The following is a 23,306-nucleotide window of genomic DNA, read 5'->3' on the forward strand; positions in this document are numbered from 1 at the left end:
CTCCTCCAGCTCTATGAACTCACGGATCAGATCCTGCTTGCTCATGTCCTGCAGGCTTTCAACGTGGTCCTTCATCATCAGGAACTGGGTGGTGGTGTAAGGGGCCACCGGTGGGCCCTTGGCGAACATCTCGGCCCGCATCTGGGGCGCCCGCTGCGATTCCATCTCCTCCAGTCGCTTCTTCTCCTCCCAGGTCCGCTGGTTATATGACTTCCAGGACCTCTTCTTCTTGGAGGGTAGCTGGCGGTGCCTCTTTCTGCCCAGCTCCCTCCAAGGCCCCTCCGGCTCATGGCTGTCGCCCATGACCAGCTGACAATGGTGTTCCCTGTTGTCCGTAATAACAGATTGTACCATGAGGGCTTCGTAAGGGGTGCCCAATGGTTCTTCCTGACCCAGCTCCTGGGGATCCCAAGCCGAGTCTACACAATGGGCTGCTGCTGGTGGGCGGTACCCAGGTTGAGACCAATTTGACCTGGTGTTGTCATTCATGGGGCAATTCTGCTTGAAGTGACCCAACTGTTTGCACCGGAAGCAGCGTTGTTCGTTGTCCTCCTGGTGTGGGTAGCGAGGGCTATATGTCATCGGTCTGTTAGGCGGTTGGTATCTAGCGGCTGGTGGGTGTGAGGGCGCCATTGGTTGTGGGGGTTGTACCCGTGGTGTGACCTGGTTTGTCTTGCGAGTATCCGCATATTCATCCGCCAACTTCGCGGCCTCTGGTAGAGTCATGGGCCTGCGATCTCTCACCCAATCCTTGACGTCCGTCTGGATGTGATTGTAAAATTGCTCCAGGAGCATTAGTTGCAAAATGTCCTCTGCGGTGGTGGCCTGGCTGCTGTTAGCCCAGTTAGAGGCCGACCGGGACAATTGGCATGCCCATTCCGCATAAGAGTCTTTCGTGGTTTTGCGTGAGTCCCTGAACTTCTGTCGGTGGGACTCTGGGGTTACTGCATAACGAGCCAGGAGCACTTCTTTAACCCGGGCGTAGCTATGAATATCCTGATCTGGCACGGTCCGGAAAGCATCAGAAGCTTTGCCTGACAGTTTGCCTGACAATATTGCAACCCAGTCTCCTCTAGCTATTCGGTGCAGGTTACATTGTCGCTCAAAATCCGCCAGGAAGTTATCAATCTCACAGTCCTTTTCATCAAAAGCTTTAAAAGCGCTAAACGGAATCTTCCTTGCGTCTGCTGTGCTGTACTCACTGTTCGTAGAAGGTGCGGCTGCTTGTTGGACTGCTGCCAGTTTTAACTGTAGTTCTGCGTCCCTTATTTGTTTATCCTTCTGTAGCTCTGCGTTTACTAACATGTCCATCACTTTCAGTACCACATCTGGCGTTGGGTTCGGGCCGAACCACGCTAGCTTCTCTCTTATTAGCTTGTTGGCTGGCGATTCCTCCTCCTGAATCACTGGTGTCTCCATCTCTTGTACTGCTGGCGTTGCTGCAATCCCGTCCTCCTGGTCTAGCTCCATTGATTCTGCTATGATGACCCGCTTGGTTTTGTTGCTAGCAATCCTTCCACGAACTTCCAGTAGTTCTTCCAGTGTCTGCTTGGAATCCGGGTGTGAAGGGGAATAGAAGGGAAAAATCCCACTGCTACCAACCAATTGTGACGGTATCGGTATGATATCCCCGTCAACGTTCCCTTCTTCCCATAACGAAAATCACCCCAATCTTCCACGAGGAGGGATATCCCTGGAATCGCCCAGAAAGCCACACATGAGACCAGCTTACTGCTTGAACAACACAGCCTTTAATGGTTTTTCTTCTCAGCTTTTTATACAGTCCAAGACATTGAAGCAACAATGAAATCTCCACCCAACCCAATCACACACTAAGGCTAATTACTAAAACATTCCAGACAGGTCGGCACCGACCGACAATTATCATGTCTAATCACTGCACATTCCTTACACAACAAATCACCTTCACACACTTGAGTTTCCTAAGCAGACGTTTCGTCTGCTTCCAGTTTGACACCTATTAACACCTCTGAGAATCACTAGGTTGTAGACAGGGTTATCACACAATTAAAGGCCTTTCAAAAGCTAGCCTTATTTAACATATGAACAGTCCTTACAGAGAGAGATGAATCACACATAAAACACCTGTTACCTGTAACCAACAGCATTAAGTTAGCAGGGAGAGCATTAGACTGAAGCATATAGGCAATTGCATCACAGTACGTCCTCGCCTATTAGCGGGTGGGGGGTCCGATCGGGACCCCCCCCCCCGCTACATGCGGAGGTCGGGTCCGCTCGGGGAGCGATCCGGGACCACGGCGCGGCTATTTGTTTATAGCCGCTCCGTCGCGATCGCTCCCCGGAGCTGAAGAACGGGGAGAGCCGTGTGTAAACACGGCTTCCCCGTCCTTCACTATGGCGGCGCATCGATCGCGTCATTCCCTTTATAGGGAAGACACGATCGATGACGTCATTCCTACAGCCACACCCCCAAACAGTTGTAAACACATACTAGGTGCACCCTAACTCCTACAGCGCCACCTGTGGTTAACTCCCAAACTGCAACTGTCATTTTCACAATAAAGAATGCAATTTAAATGCATTTTTTGCTGTGAAAATGACAATGGTCCCAAAAATGTGTCAAAATTGTCCGAAGTGTCCGCCATAATGTCGCAGTCACGAAAAAAATTGCTGATCGCCGCCATTAGTAGTAAAAAAAAATTTTTTATAAAAATGCAATAAAACTATCCCCTATTTTGTAAACACTATAAATTTTGCGCAAACCAATCGATAAACGCTTATTGCGATTTTTTTTACTAAAAATAGGTAGAAGAATACGTATCGGCCTAAACTGAGGAAAAAAAATGTTTTTATATATGTTTTTGGGGGATATTTATTACAGCAAAAAGTAAAAAATATTGCATTTTTTTCAAAATTGTCGCTCTATTTTTGTTTATAGCGCAAAAACTAAAAACCGCAGATGTGATCAAATACCACCAAAAGAAAGCTCTATTTGTGGGGAAAAAAGGACGCCAATTTTGTTTGGGAGCCACGTCGCACGACCGCGCAATTGTCTGTTAAAGCGACGCAGTCCCGAACTGTAAAAACACCTTGGGTCTTTAGGCTGCATATTGGTCCGGGGCTTAAGTGGTTAATGGAGGCACATGAATACAGAAAAAAAGAATGTCAGTCTACCAATCAGTGCACAATTGTCCTTCAACTGCAAGGAAACATTCAGAAACCTTGCTTCCCATAGTTACACTTTATTTCTCAGCTTTAGGGATACTTATTTTTTATCAAAACAACATCAAATGTGCCATACAACCTATATAAGAAAACATGCATACTATTTGTAAACAGATTTATCAACTTTTCTAAATCAGGAGATTACTGATTTTCTTAATATGCAATAATCCACCCGCTGCTTGACAACCTTCTTATCCAAATTGGTATGCCCGTGCCTAAGCAGGGCAATAAGTGTGTCAGAAAGCAGCTGCAGCAACATGCCAGCTCTTGTAATCAGCCTTGCCAAGAGGTTCCAAAATGTAAACACCAAACATGAAATGTGGCCAATTCTCCCCAAGTAAATAAACTTCACAAGATCATATTAAAACCGAGGTCAATTAAGAAGTGTTACTGTTACATACAAGATGTGCAAACAAAAACTGTACTCTTATATAATAAACATGTTCATAAAATGCACAACACTGAGAACATCAGTTGGAGCACAATAAAGTTCAAAATGTAAAATCATATTTTCATTTCCACAGATATATAATTATTTATAGCCTAATCCTATTATTCTGAGCAAAGTAAACTTACTTAGCAAGAGATCTCACCCATTTACTCCCTGGAATTCTGTGACACGTATTCACTATGCCCTGTGAGTAGGCAGTACGGTATCACACATTTCTCAGAGCCTGCCTCCTGAGCTCTACAGAAGTGCTGAGAGGAGGAGTCTCAGGAGGTGGAGTCAGTACAGGAATTTTTTAATGGTGCCAAAACACGCAAAAAAATATTTTGTTATAAAAACATCTTTATTGGAGTCCAAAGTTACACACGTATAGGAATGGAAATCGATATTGATTAGAGCCCCCCCCCCCCCCCATAGAGGCTGGGTGTTTAATAAGAAACAGAAGCACTGCAGATTACTCCCCCACACATGAAAATTAAAAATCAGTTCCCTTTCTGACTTCATTCATTTTAGTGGGTTGGCATAACTGCCAGGCAACCAGAATTTGTATAGGAGGGCCACCATTAGTGATCCTTGTGTCCCTGTCATGTTGGGTTTATTTATTGTCCCTGGCATTGGAATTTTGAACTTTTCTCTGTATAATTTGATGTTGTATAAAAATATATATAATGTAAGTGAAAGTGCTAAACCTGATTCTTCTTTTTTTATTGCAGATGTACGCAGTATTTACTGCAGAGACAGCTCACAAGGCAGGACTGCCCTAGTGAGCGAGACAGAATATGAACGCTATATGGAGGCTCTACCAGCATGTGACGTTCACACGGAGGCTTCACAAGCATGTGACGTTCCCACAGAGACTTCACCAGCATGTGACGTTCACACAGAGACTTCACCAGCATGTGACGTTCACACAGAGACTTCACCAGCATGTGATGTTCACACCGAGGCTTCACCAGCATGTGACGTTCACACCGAGTTCACTAGCATGTGACGTTCACACCGAGACTTCACTAGCATGTGACGTTCACACCGAGACTTCACCAGCATGTGACGTTCACACAGAGACATCACCAGCATGTGACGTTCACACCGAGACTTCACCAGCATGTGACGTTCACACGGAGACTTCACCAGCATGTGACATTCACGCGGAGACTTCACCAGCATGTGAGGTTCACACGGAGACTCCACCAACATGTGACGTTTACATAGAGACTCCACCAACATGTGACGTTCACATGGAGACACCACCTGAATGTCACATTCATGTTGAGACTCCAGCAAAATGTGATGTACATGTTGGGAACCCACCAAAAAAACTTGGCAGGCATGGGAATATGTATATCCACTGTTAAGACTGCCCTCTTCTCTCATCACAGCTCAGCGCTTTAGGGGGTTAAGGTAAAGATGATAGAAAAAATTAGTGTATAATGGGTAACCACCTCAAAATCATATGTAAAAGAAAGCAGCCACTTAAATTAAAATAGCATATAAAATCAAACAATCAATATAGAACCAAAGTCCAATACAAATTGTAGCAGCGCTCTTTGTTCACATTGCGATGAACAAATTTCTTTATGCGGTGAACATCATAAAGGTAAATAATAGATATAAGGAAGAGAGGTGCTCAAAGTAGTATAATCTGTAGATGACAGCGGTGAAATTAATCCTCTTCACAATCCACCAATCACCAACATGTGACGTTCACATGGAGACACCACCTGAATGTCACATTCATGTTGAGACTCCAGCAAAATGTGATGTACATGTTAGGAACCCACCAAAAAAACTTGGCAGCAATGGGAATATCTCCACCCATGAAGATGAAGGCAAGCTTACAGAAAGGGATAGGCAGATCCTTGTGGTAGGGGATTCTGTTATGGGACAGAGAAGGCAATCTGTCAGAATGACGGTGATCGACGAACGGTATATTGTTTCTCGGTCGCACAAGTTCAGGACATTGCAGATTGGATGGACGGATTGCAGGACCCAGCTGTAATGCATGGTACATATTGGAACCAACGACAACATTAGAAGAAAATGGAGCGCCCTACAAAATGATTTCAGGGACTTAGGAGCTATACTGAAGAAAAGAACCTCCAAGGCAGCATTTTCAGAAATACTGCCTATACCTCGAGCCACACTAAGGAGGCAGCAGGAGTTTAGGGAGCTTAGCAGGTGGCTGAAGAACTGGTGCAGGAAGGAGGGGTTTGGCTTCATGGAGACCTGGACTGACTTTTTAATTGGTTACTCGCTCTACAGCAGGGATGGACTGCACTTAAATGAACAGGGTGCAGCTCTGTTGGCAAAGAAAATAGCCCAAAAGTTGGGAATTTCTTTAAATCAACCACGTGTCATTCACACGAAGACTCCTTCAACATGCAACGATTCTGTTGAGACTCGGGCAGAATGTAACTTTCCCACTAAGACTCCAGCAGATTGTGGCGTTACCACTGAGACTCTGGCAGAATGTGACGTTCTGAATGAGACTCCTCCCGAATGTGACATGAAACCAGGACTGCAGTAAGGTAAAGGAAGCTATTTAGCTAAAAAAAAATTCCTTTAGTGACCCTTTAAGCTTAGTCAAAAATATAACACTCTAAAGGGAAAGGTAGAACAAAGGGGGAGTATGGAAGAGGGAGAGGGGGAGGAAAGGGGGGAGAAGCAAAGGTTGGAGGAAGAAGGGGGTGAGGGTTTGGGGGAACCCCCAGACCCCTTCCTTACCTGCAACTTTCCATCCCCCCTACTTTCCTCCTTCTCTGCCCCTTCCATACTCCCCCTCTCCTTGTTCTACCATTCTATCTTTTGGATATGAGGCAGCTTTTGGAGGACTTGGTTTGGTTCCCCCTGGGCCTAGCAGGCTGTTTACCACCAACATCTCAAGCACGTTTTTACAGGTGATATGTTTGATCTATGTATTGTAGATCGACATAAAGAAATTGATTATGTTGTGAAGTTTGGATGCCGGTAGGCTTTTGAGGCGTGTGTTGGACCGGCTATGAGGGGAGGTTGAAGGCCGGTATGTTTTTGAGGCGTGTGTTGGACTGGCTATGAGTGGAGGTTGGAACTCTTTTTGTCTTCAGAGGTCGGAGAAGTCTTTCCAGCTTTCTTTAGGCTTTCTCTGCTGGAGAAATGAGAACTCTTCCCGCCAGTGAGGTCCTTCATGGAGAAGTCCAAGGCCTCACTCACACGGGGTGTATGAATCTGTACCCTGTGTGGGGGCTGCATTAACCCCAAAAAGGACATCCATGTGGGTGCAGTTGCGCGGACGCACCCTGGGTGCGTTCAGGTTGGTGCACCGGCACCCACACAGATGTCACATTGGGTACAGTCACTGCACCCCAGTTGACAGCAATGGGACTGCCTACACGGGATGCTGGGAACACATGTGCATCCCCATTCCAGTAAACACAGACCTCCCATGGGGTACGGATTCATACCCCCCTGTGAATGAGGCCTAAGGGTGAATGGAATATTTAGATCCATGGTGTTGTTAATTTGGGGACCACTGTACCCCTCTTTATTGTTATTTGGGTGTGTTTTATTATAGGAGTGTTATAGATTGTAAATAAGGATACGTTTGGATTTCTTCTGAAGGCACTTTGAGTAAACATAAGTGATTTACCCCGGTCAGCGGGGGCGGGCCTTAGAGAACAGAGACCGTAAATGGGCAGCACGGAGGCTTAGGGGTTAGCCTTGCAGCACGGGGGTCCTTGTTTCAGATTCTGACCAGGACACTATCTGCATGGAGTTTGCATGTTCTCCCTGTGCTTGCGTAGGTTTCCTCCGGGTACTCCGGTTTCCTTCCACACTACATGCTACTTTTGCGTTGGTGGTGCAGTGGTGAGCATAGCTGCCTTCCAAGCAGCTGACCCGGGTTCGATTCCCGGCCAACGCCATCTCCAATACTTGGAGTCCTCAGATAGCAAAGCGCTATACAAGGTCAATGCAGAGTATATATTAGCGGTGGAATAAAGAATGAAGAGAATGTGTGGAATGTTTGAGGAAGAAAACGTTCCCCCAGAATCTATAGAAGGAGAACCCAGCAACTGATAGAAGACGCTTAGCTTTGGCTGCGATCACACCTAGGCATTCCGGATCGTGAACGAAATTACTGCAATTTCCCGAACTGCCGCAAAACGTGTGACACGCTTGTGATCCCGTTACTTTCAATGGCACCCCAATCATCGGACAATATTGTCACCTGACAAATCACACAAACAAAATGACAGAACGCCTGTTTCCCAAAAGCAGTCCTGCGATTTGTCAGGCGACAATCGCGGCAAAATCACGCCTCGATTGGGGCGATATTGAAAGTAAGGGGATCGCATACTCCACCCAGCAGGAATATTACACCCCCTCAACTGTCTAGATTTACATTAAAGTTTCAAATCCAAAAATCCTTCATTGCTGCAGACCTCAGCACACACCATGTGTGATGTAACCACTTATAGACCACAATAAATATATACAGCATTTCACAAAAGTAAGTACACCCCTTGCATTTGTGTAAATCTTTTCTTGTATCTTTTCATGTGACAACACTGAAGAAATGAAACTTTGCTACGATGTAAAGTAGTGAGTGTACAGCTTGTATAACAGTGTAAATTTGCTGTCCCCTCAAAATAACTCAACACACAGCCAGCAATGTCTAAATCTGAAGAATTGTATACAGGACAGTCAATGGAAAAAAGTGTAGAACTCTTGTCATTTGGAAGCTCAACCAGCCAAAAGTAAAAGGTGTATCACAAAACTGAGCACATTGAAACTAGACAAAAATACCTACGATGTATACATTTTGAATGACAAGTAGATCTTGTGGGAGTGAGAGCAATTTATAGAAAAGGAACAAAGATAATTTTTTTAAAGCTCTGTGCTGTAGCTGTGACATCATCCACTCTAACCAGCCCCATAGACACCCTGTTTAATCGCTAAAATTTCCTGAAATTATCACTAAACTTAAACAGCTTTTTCACAAAAACTGTAGAAGATATCAAACTGAAAAAGAATATAGCCTGATAGCTGAATATTTTCTAAACATTTTAAAGTTTGTTTGGCGTCTGTAGGTGAAAGTATGAAGGAGCTGAAACTTTTGGTAGCGGAAGAAGATTTTAAGGATTTGAAGCATGCTCTCATTGACTTTAATGTTTAAAAAAAAGTGTAAAAAAAATAATATTTAAAAAAATATAAATAGTAGAAAAAAGTCGAAGAAGTCCCATCATTATCTGAAAGAGCTGAACATTTTAAGAGGTGAATGGTTTTAATAGCTGAAAGTTTGCAGAAGTTACGCAGAGCCAAAGAACGTACGCAATAATAAAATTAAAATTAAGAATAATAAAAAACGAATAACAATACTGGGAATGCTATTGAGCATTCCTACTAAATATAGTGAAAGGCCACCTGAACTCAAACCCTAGTAACACACAGTCGTCACTTATGCAGAAAATGTCAAAAAAGAACTTTGCCCATGGGACTTACTTTTGTGAGTGGTGCTAAAAGAAAGGCCAAAAAAAGTATAAAAAGTGTACAAAATTCATCACACAAATATTTAAAAGGACTAACAAGAAGACATTAATATAATTTGATTACGATCACATCATCAATATCCACATAATAAGCATGTAATTACAACATAACACCCATAATTGGTTGAAGCATATGATGAACAGTTCATGAAGGCTTAAAGGGACACTAAGCCTAGGTTCACACTGCTGCGAATTCAAAATCGTGGTAAAATGCACGATTTTACCGCGATTTTGCGGCCGCGATTTTGCCGCGATTTCGGCCACAATTTAATGTAAATCGCGGCCCGAAATCGCAAAAAGTAGTACAGGAACTACTTTTTGAAATGGCAGATGCGGCGTCGCACTGATTAGGACAGTGCCATTGCCGACAATTGCCGCCGATTTGAGATGCGATTTGACATGTCAAATCGCATCTCAAATCGTTCCAAATCGTACCCAGTGTGAACCAGGGCTAAAGGCAAGATTTTTTTTGTTTAAAAATAACAAACATATTATACTTACCTCCGCTGTGCAGTTTGTTTTGCAGAGTGGCCCCGATCAGTGTCTTCTGGGGTCCCTCGGCGGCTGTCTCCGCTCCTCCTTGCAAAAGCTTTCCACGTTAATGCGAGCTCCCTCGCATGGTGGAAAGCTTTTGCGAGCATGCTCCTGTGATACAGCGGCCCCGCCCACCCGCGTCATCCGCTGTGATTGACAGCAGCGCCAGCCAATGGCTGCGCTGCTATCAATCCGCCCAGCCTAGCCAATCAACGGCCAGGCTGGGAACCGAACAGGATGACGAGAACGCGCCTGGGATTTTCGAGGGGTGAGGTAAGTAAAACGGGGGCTCGGGGGCAGTGATGACAGATGTTTTTTTACCTTAATGCATAGGATGCATTAAGGTAAAAAAACTTTTACCTTTACAACCCCTTTAAGGCTCTCAATGTGTATCATTGGGCAGAACCCACTTATTCAGGAGACAGCCCAGATATCATTTTTTGTATGGGTATATCTGCAGAAAAAAAAACATGTCATAAAAAAACAAAACATATCCTGTTCCCTTAAAGCATGTTATACAGCACAGTGCTTGTGCTGTGTAATTTGGCCCTTTCTATCACCTAAAATACCTGGCTGATCCTGCCTGGCTATACCCTCCCCCCTGTAAACTGACCACGGTTTATTATGGCTGCTGAGGTTAGTTTACGTGCCTCAGTCATCCACAGCCCTGCTCTGTCATTCCCTGTCCTCTTCCCCCCTCCTCCCTGCCTGTCTGCTCGTGTCAGTGCCCGTTCTCATAACTACTACAAAATGCTCCAATCCCCTATGTAACATAACAATATGTGCCCCATCGCCTGTGTTATATAAAAATATGTCGATCTGTACCTATATCAGAGCAGTTCCTGCCACTTACGTGACTCCTCGGGTCTCTCTCTCTCCTTTCCTCCCCAGCTGACGTCAACAGGAGTGCTCAGCCCCGCCTGCTGAAGCTGTCAGCTGGGCAGCAATTTTTTTTTTATAACACAGGCACAAATGTTGTTAAGTTACAGAGGGGATGGGAGGTTTCTATAGTAGTGGCTTAACCATCACTTTAAATAGAAATTGGTGCATTTAGGTTAAAAGAATATCCCAATATCCCAAAATCCCAATAAGAGATGAAAGCCCAGTCTGTGTATAAGAACATCAATGTTCACTGAATCAAAAATGAACAAAATAGTGTAGATCAATTGGCATGTGTGTATTGGCAGCAGAATCACAAAACTATGGAAAGGAGTCCAACCGGGAGCTGATGGTGTAGGAGGGACTCGAAGCCCGATAACAAAAAGAGGGCCAAGGCTGCGAAAAAACCCTATAATAGGGACAAAGGTAAAACTCAACAATGATGGCATATATCCTATGAGATTACAAGAGGTGCATTACATAAAGGGTGAAATGTAAAATAGTCATTAACATGCTTAGCGACAGCTGAGTAGGTAGATGGTAAGCATGAGAAAGGGGGATGTGTATTATGTAGCTGATAGCAGGTGAGCTTAAATGGGGGGCTCTCACTGCACAACAGGGCTATAAATGTCCACAGGGAGATGAGAATATAGATAATAGTGTTGGCCCTAAAAGAAGGCCCTACCCTAAATGGGATCAAGAGCGCTCCCTCTCCCATCCCAACAATCAGTGAGAACAGTAGCTCAGATCAGCTCAGCTCAGATCTATTCCCACAATGTGTCTAAATCCAATACCTTGGAAGCAACAGCAGCTGTCAAATTTAGACCTAACCAACCCCAGTCGCATGCATACGACGGGGGAGTTGGACCAATACACAGCCAAAAATATGTAAATTCAAGATCATTAAATAGGTCCGAACAAACAGGAACGTCAGAAATTATTAATTTGTCACCGTACACTGTTGCAGCTGCATGCTGTGGGGGCACTCAACAGGAGGGAGGGGCCTGGAGCACCGAAAAAGGACCCGAGAAGAGGAGGATCTGGGCTGCTCTGTGCAAAACCATTGCACAGGGCAGGTAAGTATAACATGTTTGTTATTTTTATAGAAAAAAAAATTGCAGTTACAATCACTTTAAGGTAACTGGCCATATTACGGTATGTACGTATTTGTTAGATGTGAGAAAAAAATGCACCTGATTTTGCAATGACAAAACAAAGCGCAAAGTTCAAACAATTCTAATCCATAACATTATTTTCCTTAAAGACAATTTGCTAAATGATGTGCACAGTGAAAGTCATACACAGATGCTGAAGCAAGCTTGGAGCACTGTACAGTCTGGAGGGAAGAGGAAAGGGAAAACAAGATTGAAACCTTACACCAAAGGTATGGATAAGGGTCAGTAGGGCAATATTTTCAATATGAAACTAAGATCAAGAACAAAGGGACATGACCTCAAACTAGCAGGAGGAAAGTTGAAAACGAATCTTAGAAAGTATTATTTTACTAAAGGTTGATACTTGAAACAGACTTCCAGCAGAGGTAGTGAGTCAGCCAACAGTAAGACAGGCCATAGATGATGTGGTTTTCTTTCTTGCAACTGGAAAATCAGTGTTCAGTCAGTGTTTATGGGGGAATCCAGAGCTATTCTGTTCTCCTGGCAAGGGGGCGGGAGTGGTGGGCGCAGGGAGCCATCCCTGTCACCACAGTGATTACTACTAGTGGCTATAGCGGCTGGCAATAATCCCATGCTAGCATTCTGACACGTTGGTTGTACAATCAACCTGCCTATACATTAATAGAATCTTGGCCGATCCTGGCTGAACTAGGCCAAGATTCAAACTATCTATGGCAGGCTTTAGTGGCTTCAAACATGCTTGGGACAAACATTAATCTATACTAAGGCAAAAAGACTGTACCTTTCGTATATTCCATCAAATATGCCTGACTGTTAAGCCCTGTACACACGATCGGTTTGTCCGATGTAAAACAGACCAATGGACTGTTTTCATTGGTCAAACCTATCATGTGTGGGCCTTATCGGTTTGTTTTCCATCGGTTAAAAAAAATAGAACATGTTTGAAATTTTTCCTATGGATAAAAATAACGATCGTCTGTGTGGAAGTCCATCGGTCAAAAATCCACGCATGCTCAGAATCAAGTCGACGCATGCTCGGAAGCATTGAACTTCATTTTTCTCAGCACGTCGTAGTGTTTTACGTCACCGCGTTTGGTCGGATTTTTGACCGATGGTGTGTAGGCAAATCTGATGAAACTCATCTTCATCGGATATCCGACGAAAAATCCATCGGATTAGATTCCATCAGATACCTGATCGTGTGTACAGAGCTTTAGACATAAAAACCTCATGAATGTTATATTTTTTTTCTCGGTAGTACGTGATCAGTTGCTAGTAATGATCAGTTTATGTCACATATTCTTGAGAAGGAACTCCGTACTGCATATAAGAGAGGTTTCTGTAGACTGATCTTTCATTTATGAATACCATGGTTTATAGCATACCGCATAATGCAGATCCGAAGCCTGCCTGTTAGGCTTGGGTTACTAGGCTGTAATCCGGTCATTACCTGAACCACAAGACCATATCATTCATTTTTTATACTTCTTAGAAGATATATCTAATCCCACAAACACTACTTTTGTTTAGGAAAATGAAAAGGAAGATGATCCCACACATTGGCCTGTGGCCAATTTTATCTAAATGAAAAATTAAGTGAAATAACTGGAAAATATGAGATTTTGTTTTATGGACAGCTAAAGTGGTTACTTTTAGGCACAGAAAGGAGTAACACACATCACAATGTATGTGACAGCAGATAATTATACAACCCCAAATTACTGAATTAGAAGCCAAAGACTTTTGTGTCACAGACATATGAATAGATAGACAGCTAGATCATTGGATACAAAGACCAAGAGAGATTGGACAAATAGATAGATAGATAGACAATTAGGGCCTTGCTTTTCTATAGACATAGAAAAAAGTTCAATGGGGCATATTTCTGTTGCAGTTCTAGAGGTTGTAGAGATGCCAGTGAGGCATGCTGGAACTTTTAGGGTCCATGCACACTAGATGGCAGAAAAAAAGCAGTAAAAAACAAATGGGCCAGATTCACAGCGGAGATACGACGGAGTATCTCAGATACTCCGTCGTATCTCTCAGAGTATCTATGCGACTGATTCATAGAATCAGTTACGCATAGATATCCCTAAGATCCGACAGGTGTAATTGTTTTACACTGTCGGATCTTAGGATGCAGTACCGCGGCCGCCGCTGGGGGGAGTTTGCGTCGTAAACCAGCGTCGGGTATGCAAATTAGGAGTTACGGCGATCCACAACGTTTTTCCGCATTCGCTACATCACCGCTAGTCTAGTTTTCCGTCGCAAAGTTAGTCGTCGTTTTGGGTGCCTTAACTTTACACAGCAAACGTATTTGGTTTCAGGCAACTTGTAGTAGAGATGTGAACTATCTCCATATAGAAAAATATAGAGCTGCAGAATTATTTATAAAAAAATTGCGATATTGATACAATCCCCCTCACAATCTTAAAGGAGTTCTCTGACCTAAAAGTTTTAACCCCCGCTGTGCCCGGGCTGTAAAAAAATAGAAAATAAACTGTCACTTACCTGCCTACGATCCCCCGTTGTTCCGATATCGCCGTCCCGTTCTCCGGTCCCGGGCCCCTTCCGCTTCCTGTGTGTCGGTGACTCATAGTGCGCTCAGCCTATCAGCGGCCGCAGCAATGTCCCGTCGCGGCCACTGATAGGCTGAGCGCACTATGAGTCACCGACACACAGGAAGCGGAAGAGACCGGGACCGGAGAACGGGACGGCGATATCGGAACAACGGGGGATCGTAGGCAGGTAAGTGACAGTTTATTTTCTATTTTTTTACAGCCCGGGCACAGCGGGGGTTAAAACTTTTAGGTCAGAGAACTCCTTTAATCCGGCATTTCCACGATTCATTCATGTAACAAGTGCAGAGCTGTTCTCTGCTCACTCACGGCTGTCAAAAAAAAATATTCAGCAAATGTTTATCAACATTGCTTAGTGCTGGGAGATAAAAAAGAAAACAGTGTAACATTTAGTTCTTTTAGGTCAAGGGGGTGAACTTCTGTCTGTAAATGAGGCCAGTTTAACCACTTAAATACTAATGCCGCGTACACACGATCGGTTAAACTGATGAGAATGGTCTGATGGACCCTTTTTATCGGTCAAAACCGATCGTGTGTGGGCGCCATCGGTTATTTAACCATCGGTTAAAAAAAAAAACTTGTTTTCAATTTAACCGATGGGAAAAAAGCAATCGTTAGTAGGCACAACCATCGGTTAAAAAATCCATGCATGCTCAGAATCAAGTCGACGCATGCTTGGAAGCATTGAACTTCGTTTTTTTCAGCACGTCGTTGTGTTTTACGTCACCGCGTTCTGACACGATTGTTTTTTTAACCGATGGTGTGTAGGTGCGACGGACCATCAGTCAGCTTCATCGGTTAACCAATGAAAATTGTCCGTCGGTCCGTTCTCATCGAATGGACTGATCGTGTGTACGCGGCATAAGCCTTTTTCTGACACTTGTTGCTTACAAGTTAGAATGAATATTTTCTGCCAGAAAAATAGTTAGGACCCCCAAACATTGTGTGTATATATATATTACGCTGAGAATCGTGATCTTTATTCTAAGCATAAAAAAATGGACATTCATTTTTTCCGGAATCATGCAGCTCTACCCTCCAGTGTTTTGGAGCTTCAAGCTACAAAACACTGAGGTGTGACTGTGGCCTTACAATTGCTGAACTCTAACACTGATGCTTACATATGTTATGAACAGCTGATGATGCCTATCCACTCACATATGTGCTGTGCTCATTTTTACTGAAGCACACATCTCCACTCTGGTTGACCACGACTATCTCCTTACTTAAAATCTTTTAAGTTTTTAGAACTGAGAGTCACAAATATAAGTAGCTGGTGAGGTCTGATGACTCCTCACTTACAACAAAAATCTGGGCATGGCTATCTTCACATTCACAATCCTGGAGTCTCTTGCACTGAGGTTCAAATGAGCTGTGAGCAGCTGTTAACCTCCCTGGCGTTATGATTCTGTCTGAAAAAACGTGCTGAAAGCGGTACAATTATTTGCAAGGAAATTTGGTGTTTTACATTGTAGGCCTGTGATTTTTAGGAATAACTCACTTAAATCTGACCAAACAAGAATCTAATAGGCATCCCGGGTATGAAATTTTTTTAAAAACACAATTTTAAATTATAATATAATAAATAATTATAAATAATTATAGCAAGTAATAATATAATTATAATAAAAAATATTCAATAATGTAATCAACTCAAAATCACTGAAATTTGCTCAGTTGCAGAATTGTTGCTGTCATTATTTTATTTTTTTTATGACGAATTTCCCCGCAAATCGCTATCGCACAATTCTGCAAGTGATTATAATTTATTATCGCTGTTTTCTAGCTGATCTAAAACCATTTTTGACATAAAAAGACACTTTTTGTTGCTATGGACAATCTACAGTTTTCAGGCAGAAAAAAAGGTTTTTATTATATAAAAGAACATGTAGGGCACTGGGCAGACCACTAGGGACAAGGGGGGTGTGTTTTTTTTTACATACAGTACTGTAATCTATAAGATTACAGTATACTGTATGCAATGTGTTTGTTTACTTTTTTGAATTTGGCGCCGATCTCCGCTCCCGTGCGTCGTAACGTCGCAGGGAACGGAGATCGGCGGCACAGGAGGACACTGTGTGAATCGAGCGAGGTCCCGCTCGCTCACACAGCGGGGAGGCATCGCAGGATCCAGGAGAAGGTAAGCCAGCGCACGCTGCAGGCTCTGCATGTCTACCCCGAGCGTGACTCGGGGTTACCGATCGTAACATGAAAAACCAACCCCGAGTCACGCTCGGGGATACCGCCAGGGGGGTTAAAGTGATTTTTAAAGTCAGATTTTTTTTTATCTTAATGCATTCTATGTATTAAGATAAATAACCTTCTGTGTGCAGCAGCCCCCGCCCCCCTCCCCATCAGCCCCCCTAATACTTACCTTAGCACAATCTCTGTCCAGCGATGTTCACAAGAGCCTCAGCAGTTCCGGACTCTCCCTTCTGGTTGGCTGAGACACAACAGCGGCGCCATTCAATCAGTTTGTCAGCCAATCAGAAGAGAGAGGGTTGGGGCCGTACCGAGGCTTTGTGTCTGAATGGACACAGGGAGCCTGTGACTTGGCTCGGGTGCCCCATAGCATGCTGCTTGCTGTGGGGGCACGTGACAGAAGGGATGGGCCAGAAGCACAGAAGAGGAAGCCGTGAAAAGGAGGATCTGGGCTGCTCTGTGCAAAACCAACTGCGCAGAACAAGTAAGTATAACATATTTGTTATTTTTAGAGAAAAAAAAACAAGACTTTACAATCACTTGAAGGTCTGGCCACATTTATTCTCTGCTCATCTCACCTATGAACAAGCCTCCACTGACAGGACATTAGCTGACAATGGTTATATTCTCTATATGTCAGAATTTCTTTTTTTTTTTCATTCAAGTTTAAGTTTATTTTCAAAATATAGACATTACATTTGAAAAAACATAACAAAAAATCATTATATTGTATTACACAACGTCATATTTATATATGTCAGAATTTCTGATCTGCATATTGTTCTGGATCTGTGATTCAGAGCACTGAAACTATTGAATAATTATGGCAGCAAAGCAACTGGCTTTGCTAGTTTCCTTTAAAACCCACTGTTGGCCACCAGCCCATCCAAAACCATATAAAGTAATGCAGTTTTTGAATTGGATGCCCTGACCCTAGACAGCCCTTCAAATAACAAAACTTACAATTATCAAAGTTGAACAATGTGTAAAGGAAACATTTAGGCCACTTTCACACGGAGGCTCTTTACATGCCCTATAGCGCTAAAAATGCCCTGTCACTCCAGCCAGAGGGCTTTCACACTATAGCAGTGCGCTTGCGGGACTTTAAAAAAAGTCCTGCAAGCGGCATCTTTGTGGCACTTTAGGAGTGGTGTATAGACCTCTTCTAAAACGCCGCTGCCCAATGAAATAAATGGGCAGCGCGGCCAAAGCGCCTCAGAAGCGCTGCTTTGCAGGCACTTTTAGCCCTTTATGGTCGCTAGCAGAGGTTAAAAGCGCAGCTAAAATGACGGTAAAGTGCTGCTAAAAAAAATCGGCGCTTTACCGCCGACGCCCCCAGCGCTCCAGTGTGAAACGTCCCTTAGCAAAGGAGGCATACAACAGTATATTAGTTATTAATATGTGTAGCTACTAGCTCCCAAATGTCCCTCTTTTAAAACCAAATGCCTCTTTCCCTCTTTGCTCCTTAGTTGATTTTCCTTTTGGACTAATGAACTATAAAATAGACTATTTAATAACTAAGAGTGTTATACTACAATAACTCCAACTTCTTTTTATATCTTGAAAAGACAGTATAAAATCAGTGGTGAAAAATCATGTCATTTTAGCTTATCATTTTTTGCACCTTCGTTTACAAAGTCCTCATACCTGGAAGCATGGCAGGTGTGTGTCCTTTGCCCTGCATGCTTTCTCATCGCAAAACATTGGTATAAAACCCTTACTTAACCACTTCAGCTCCAGAAGATTTACCCCCATTCCTGACCAGGCCATTTTTGGTGTGTTTGCAGTTTAAGGATTAAGAATAATAAATGTTGATTGAGAAAGTGAAGTTCCACTTTAGCGCCTGTTTTTATTTTCATGAAGAGTAAATAAAAACAGTCATTTCAGCCATTCGAGCAATTCAGGCAACACTTATGAGATATAATACAGCTACCCACTAGCAAATTTTAGCCAGCCAGGAAATAAAGGAGCTCTTGAAATACGTCTCCCTTTCATGGGAATTTGGCAAGCTGATCAAGGCATCTTTGGCAAGAGCAGAAGCAAATGGTCAATGTCTAAGACAGACTCGAACTGTCTGATTTATGTTCGAGGTTTAGCAACACTGTATGCAATATTGAAATGTAACCCGGTACATTAACTCGCGCTGGGAAGTTTCTACTCTTCGCTCGCCTGGCTTCTGCATCTAACAAAGCATGTTTTTTGCTATGATACTTTATCCTGCTGACAAATAAGCATTGTTTGTGTGTGTTTGCAGACTTCTTGCTGCCAGAAATGTTCTTTGGGAAATGCATTCCAGGAATGTGGAACAGAAAACTAAACAAGCTGCCTATATGCATGCTGCTGATTGTGATCCGCTGAGAACGCACACACGCAAGTTGCCAGGGTTTCTATCTGCCCCTTCCTAGAAGCTGGGTGTTTCAAAGTATGTAAAAATTTTCTTTTTTTATAAAAAGTGCTGCAAATCTATTTCCGTAGGCATTAGATGGGTGGAACAGGGTTACATGCTATGCAGGGAACACCATAACAGCTGAGTATTTGGCTGACAACACCCTTTTATAAGACAAGACTTCATGTGACATCAAGAATCTGTCTTAATGAGGGAAATAAACTTAACTGTTTGCTCATCTTATTTTTATGCCGCATACACACCATCACTTTATGTGATGAAAAAAAACGACACTTTCTGTGAAGTAAAAAATGACGTTTTTGAAACTTCAATTTTCAAAGACGAAGTTGCCTACACACCATCGTTTTTCTCACAATGTTCTTGCAAAGTGAGGTTACGTTCCACCACGTTTTTCCATTGAAGCTAGCTTCTGGGCATGCGTGGATGAAAAAACGTCTTAGAAAACGACGTTTTTTGCTACACACGGTCAATTTCTGTGAAGTAAAAAGTGCACTTTTGAAAAACGACACATAAAATTGAAGCATGCTTCAATTTTTTTTGGTCGTTTTTTACAAGACATAAAACAACGTTTTCCCCCACACACAGTCAATTAAAGTGACGTTTTTAAAAACGTCATTTTTTTTCATCACATAAAGTGATGGTGTGTACGCGGCATTATACTTACCCTACAGGCCATGCCTGGCATTAAAAATGCTGCCTACAGAGTATAGTTTTGTATGTATTGGCAGTCCCATTAACACAGCCGCCCCTGGCAGCATAATGTTGCTCTGCATTCAGGACACAACTGGTCTGTGGGGTCACAGATTTCACCATTATTTACTCTGTACACATGTAAAACAGTATGCTGTCTGCATGTAAAGATTAGCACAAAGTTTTACATGTGTACATGTAACCTATTTGCAACTTGGGTCCGACATGTCAATATCAATTAAGTATGGTCAGCTGATTACAGAGTGTGCCATTGATTACACATTATTAATGTTTACATGTCACCCCGGATGAGTCATTTATACGGCAGCAACGCATGCGCAGTATTGCCGCGTACATTCCGACAACAAAACCGTGGATACATTTCCGACGGATGTTGGCTCAAACTTGTCTTGCATATACACGGTCACACAAATGTTGTCGGAAATTCCGAACAACACGTACGACGGCACTAGAAAAGGGAAGTTCAATACCAGTCGTGTTAGTAAAAGTTTGGTGAGAGACGATTCGCGCTTTTCAGCCTCGTGCTTTTCAGTCCGTTACAGCATGACGAATGTGCGATCTCCATTACGAACGCTAGTGCGTCGGAATTGTCCACACAGTGACGTAGTTCCGCTTACTTGGATTACCCAGAAGCCGGCTTCTGGGTAATCCAAGTAAGCGGAACTACGTCACACAAACACCTCCGCACGCTGAACCGCTCAGACACCGAGGCGTGGAGCGCACGCCGGCGGAGTGACACGGAGAGCGGTAACGCTGGACAGACTAGTGCCGGTCAGGATAGGCACTAGAGCATGTGAGTGCAAATTTTTTATGGTATACTGTGTGAATAAATTTTTACGGTTTCGCTGAATCCACAGGCTTGGTTTACTTACCTTGTCCCTGGATCCTGCGATGCCACCGCGCTGTGTGAGCGAGTGGGACCTCGCTCGATTCACACAGTGCCTCTGTGTGCCGCCGATCTCCATTCCCTGCGACGTTACGACGCACTGGAGCGGAGAACGGCGCCAAATTCAAAAAGGTAAAGAAACACAATACATACAGTATACTGTAATCTTATAGATTACAGTACTGTATGTAAAAAATACACACCCCCCTTGTCCCTAGGGGTCTTCCCAGTGCCTTACATGTACTTTTATATAATAAAAACTGTTCTTTCTCCCTGCAAACTGTAGATTGTCCATAGCAACCAAAAGTGTCCCTTTATGTCAAAAATGGTTTTAGAGCAGCTAGAAAACAGCGATAATAAATTATAATCACTTGCAGAATTGTGCGATAGCGATTTGTGGGGAAATTCGTCATAAAAAAAAAAGTAATGACAGCGACAATTCTGCAACTGAGCAAATTTCAGTGATTTTGAGTTGATTACATTATTGAATATTTTTTATTATAATTATATTATTATTTGTTATAATTATTTATAATTATTTATTATATTATAATTTATAATTTTGTTTTTAAAAAAAAAATCATACCCGGCATGCCTACTAGACTCTTGTTTGGTCAGATTTAGGCTGGCTTCACACTGAAGCGTCAGCCGCGGTGACGGTATAGCCGCGCTATTTGCAGCGCGGCTATACCATCGTGTTTACCGCGATATTCGGGCGCTAGCGGTGAGGTTTTAACCCCCTGCTAGCGGCCGAAAAAGGGTAATACCGCCCGCGTTGCGGCGGTATTACCGCGCTTTCCCATTGATTTCAATGGGAAGACGCGGTATAGGAGCGGTGAACACACCGCTCCTTTACCGCGGTAAAGATGCGGCTAGCAGGACTTTTGGAGCGTTCCTGCTAGCGCATCGCTTCAATGTGAAAGCCTTCGGGCTTTCACATTGAAGAGTACAGGGCATGATTTTTCATGCGGTATAGCAGCGCTATTTTTAGCGCTGTACCGCATGAAAAACGCCCCAATGTGAAAGGGGCCTTAAGTGAGTTATTCCTAAGAATTACAGGCCTACAGTATAAAACGCCAAATTTCCTTGCAAATAATTGTACCGCTTTCAGCACCTTTTTTCTGAAATAATCATACCGCCAGGGAGGTTAAATCACTTAAAACCTTTTTTGGGAGATTATATAAATTCACTGGTATTATATTCACATTAATAGGATCAGCGCAGTAATATATGCTTACACATATATACCCCTCTTTCACAAATTGCACCCTTTTTCTTTAGAAGTGTTTCACTAATACTGCAGCAGATCATTTGGAGACATTGATAAATAAGATTGATGAGCGCCGGTGACACGACACAAACACATAGATCTCTTTACAGTCTCAGCCACAGCTCTTCATCACCACAGTACCGTAAACCAGCACCTGGGAGGAGGATACAGGACATTCTTCATTGGAGGTAAATCATTTGACTGGTGTTGTATCCCAATATTCAGATATTAAATTATTCTCCTATTTTCAGTCTTTTGATTAAAACAGCAACATACATATGTGGACACTAAAATCTGCAGAAGCAAAAAATAAATTGACCCTTCAAACATGAAACCAAATCCCTATATTATTTTCTTTAACAAATGTTTTATTGGCTGTGAGCAGATTGCACATACATGAATAGCCAACAGAGATCACATAAAGTACAGAGTACAAACTAAATCCCTATATTATTTTCAACAATTAGTAGGAGTGAGTATTCTTCTGCAAAATAATAGCATATAGAGCCAAGCCACAACATAATATACAATCCATAACAGCGCAGGGATAACATCTACCCATGATATGCAACAAAAATTGGCTTTTATTGCAATAATGTGGTTTCTAGATGGAAATATATAGTCATAATACAGAAAATCCAACCTGCCACATTTGGATATTAACCACTTGCCCTCTGGAAGATTTATCCCCCTCCCCTTCCTGATCAGGCCATTTTTTTTATTTTTAGTACTGCATTACTTTAACACTGTACACCAACAACATTTATATAATTTTCCACAAATAGAGCTTTCTTTTGGTGGTATTTGATCACCACTGGGTTTTGATTTTTTTATGCTATAAAAGAAAAGACTGAAAATGTTGAGAAAACAGGACAGAACTCTGTCCTGTCTTCCTCCTTGCTGATCAGCGGGCGTCTGCAGTCATCCATTGGCTGGCACCTGCTGATCGGCTTGTGCTGTGACTAATCACAGCTGGCCACCCCATACCCGGATGTGCTGGATCACGTACTATATACATGGTCCTTCACAGGAGAGCCACTCTGCTCCCGTACTCCTACATGAGGCAGTCAGCAAGCAGGTAAAGATAAAGTAAATGCTGGATCGGAAGGGTGACATCTCAGTAATCGCTGCAGCCGCACTGATGACCGAGCTATACATTTTTTCTGCTGGCGATTAAAAGTAATCCAAGCAGCTAAAGAGCCGCTGGATTACTTTTACAGGTGGCAGAAGGGCCCCCCCACTCCCGCCACCGCCTTTACTGGGCTCTACCAAATGATTGGTGAGCCTGGCAAGGATGGTTCCTGAGACACAGTGAGAGTAACAAATGTCGTCCAGCCCACTGTGCGGCATTAAAAATTATAAGCAATGAGGATTTCCTTGGTTTCGGTCTCATGTAACCATTACCAGCTTGTACCAGCATTAGATCAAACCGATCTAGATTTATTATGATGTTTTGGAGGGCAGAGGGCAGACCCCAGATCTTTCCACGAAGAGGTCCTGTCACTGCCCATGCTATCACAAG

General features: G+C 43.1%; 1 protein-coding gene and 1 non-coding gene across 2 annotated transcripts in view; one reads left to right on the plus strand and one right to left on the minus strand.

Annotated features, from left to right (window-relative positions):
• Positions 1-23,306, minus strand: part of WWC3 (WWC family member 3) — a 257,499-nt gene that overhangs the window by 196,972 nt on the left and 37,221 nt on the right. The window lies entirely within an intron of this gene.
• On the plus strand, positions 7,482-7,553 carry TRNAG-UCC. Its single transcript has one exon. It is a non-coding gene; the product is annotated as a tRNA-Gly (tRNA).

This window comes from Rana temporaria, chromosome 2 (assembly GCF_905171775.1).
Source record: "Rana temporaria chromosome 2, aRanTem1.1, whole genome shotgun sequence".
Classification (NCBI taxonomy): Eukaryota; Metazoa; Chordata; class Amphibia; order Anura; family Ranidae; genus Rana; species Rana temporaria.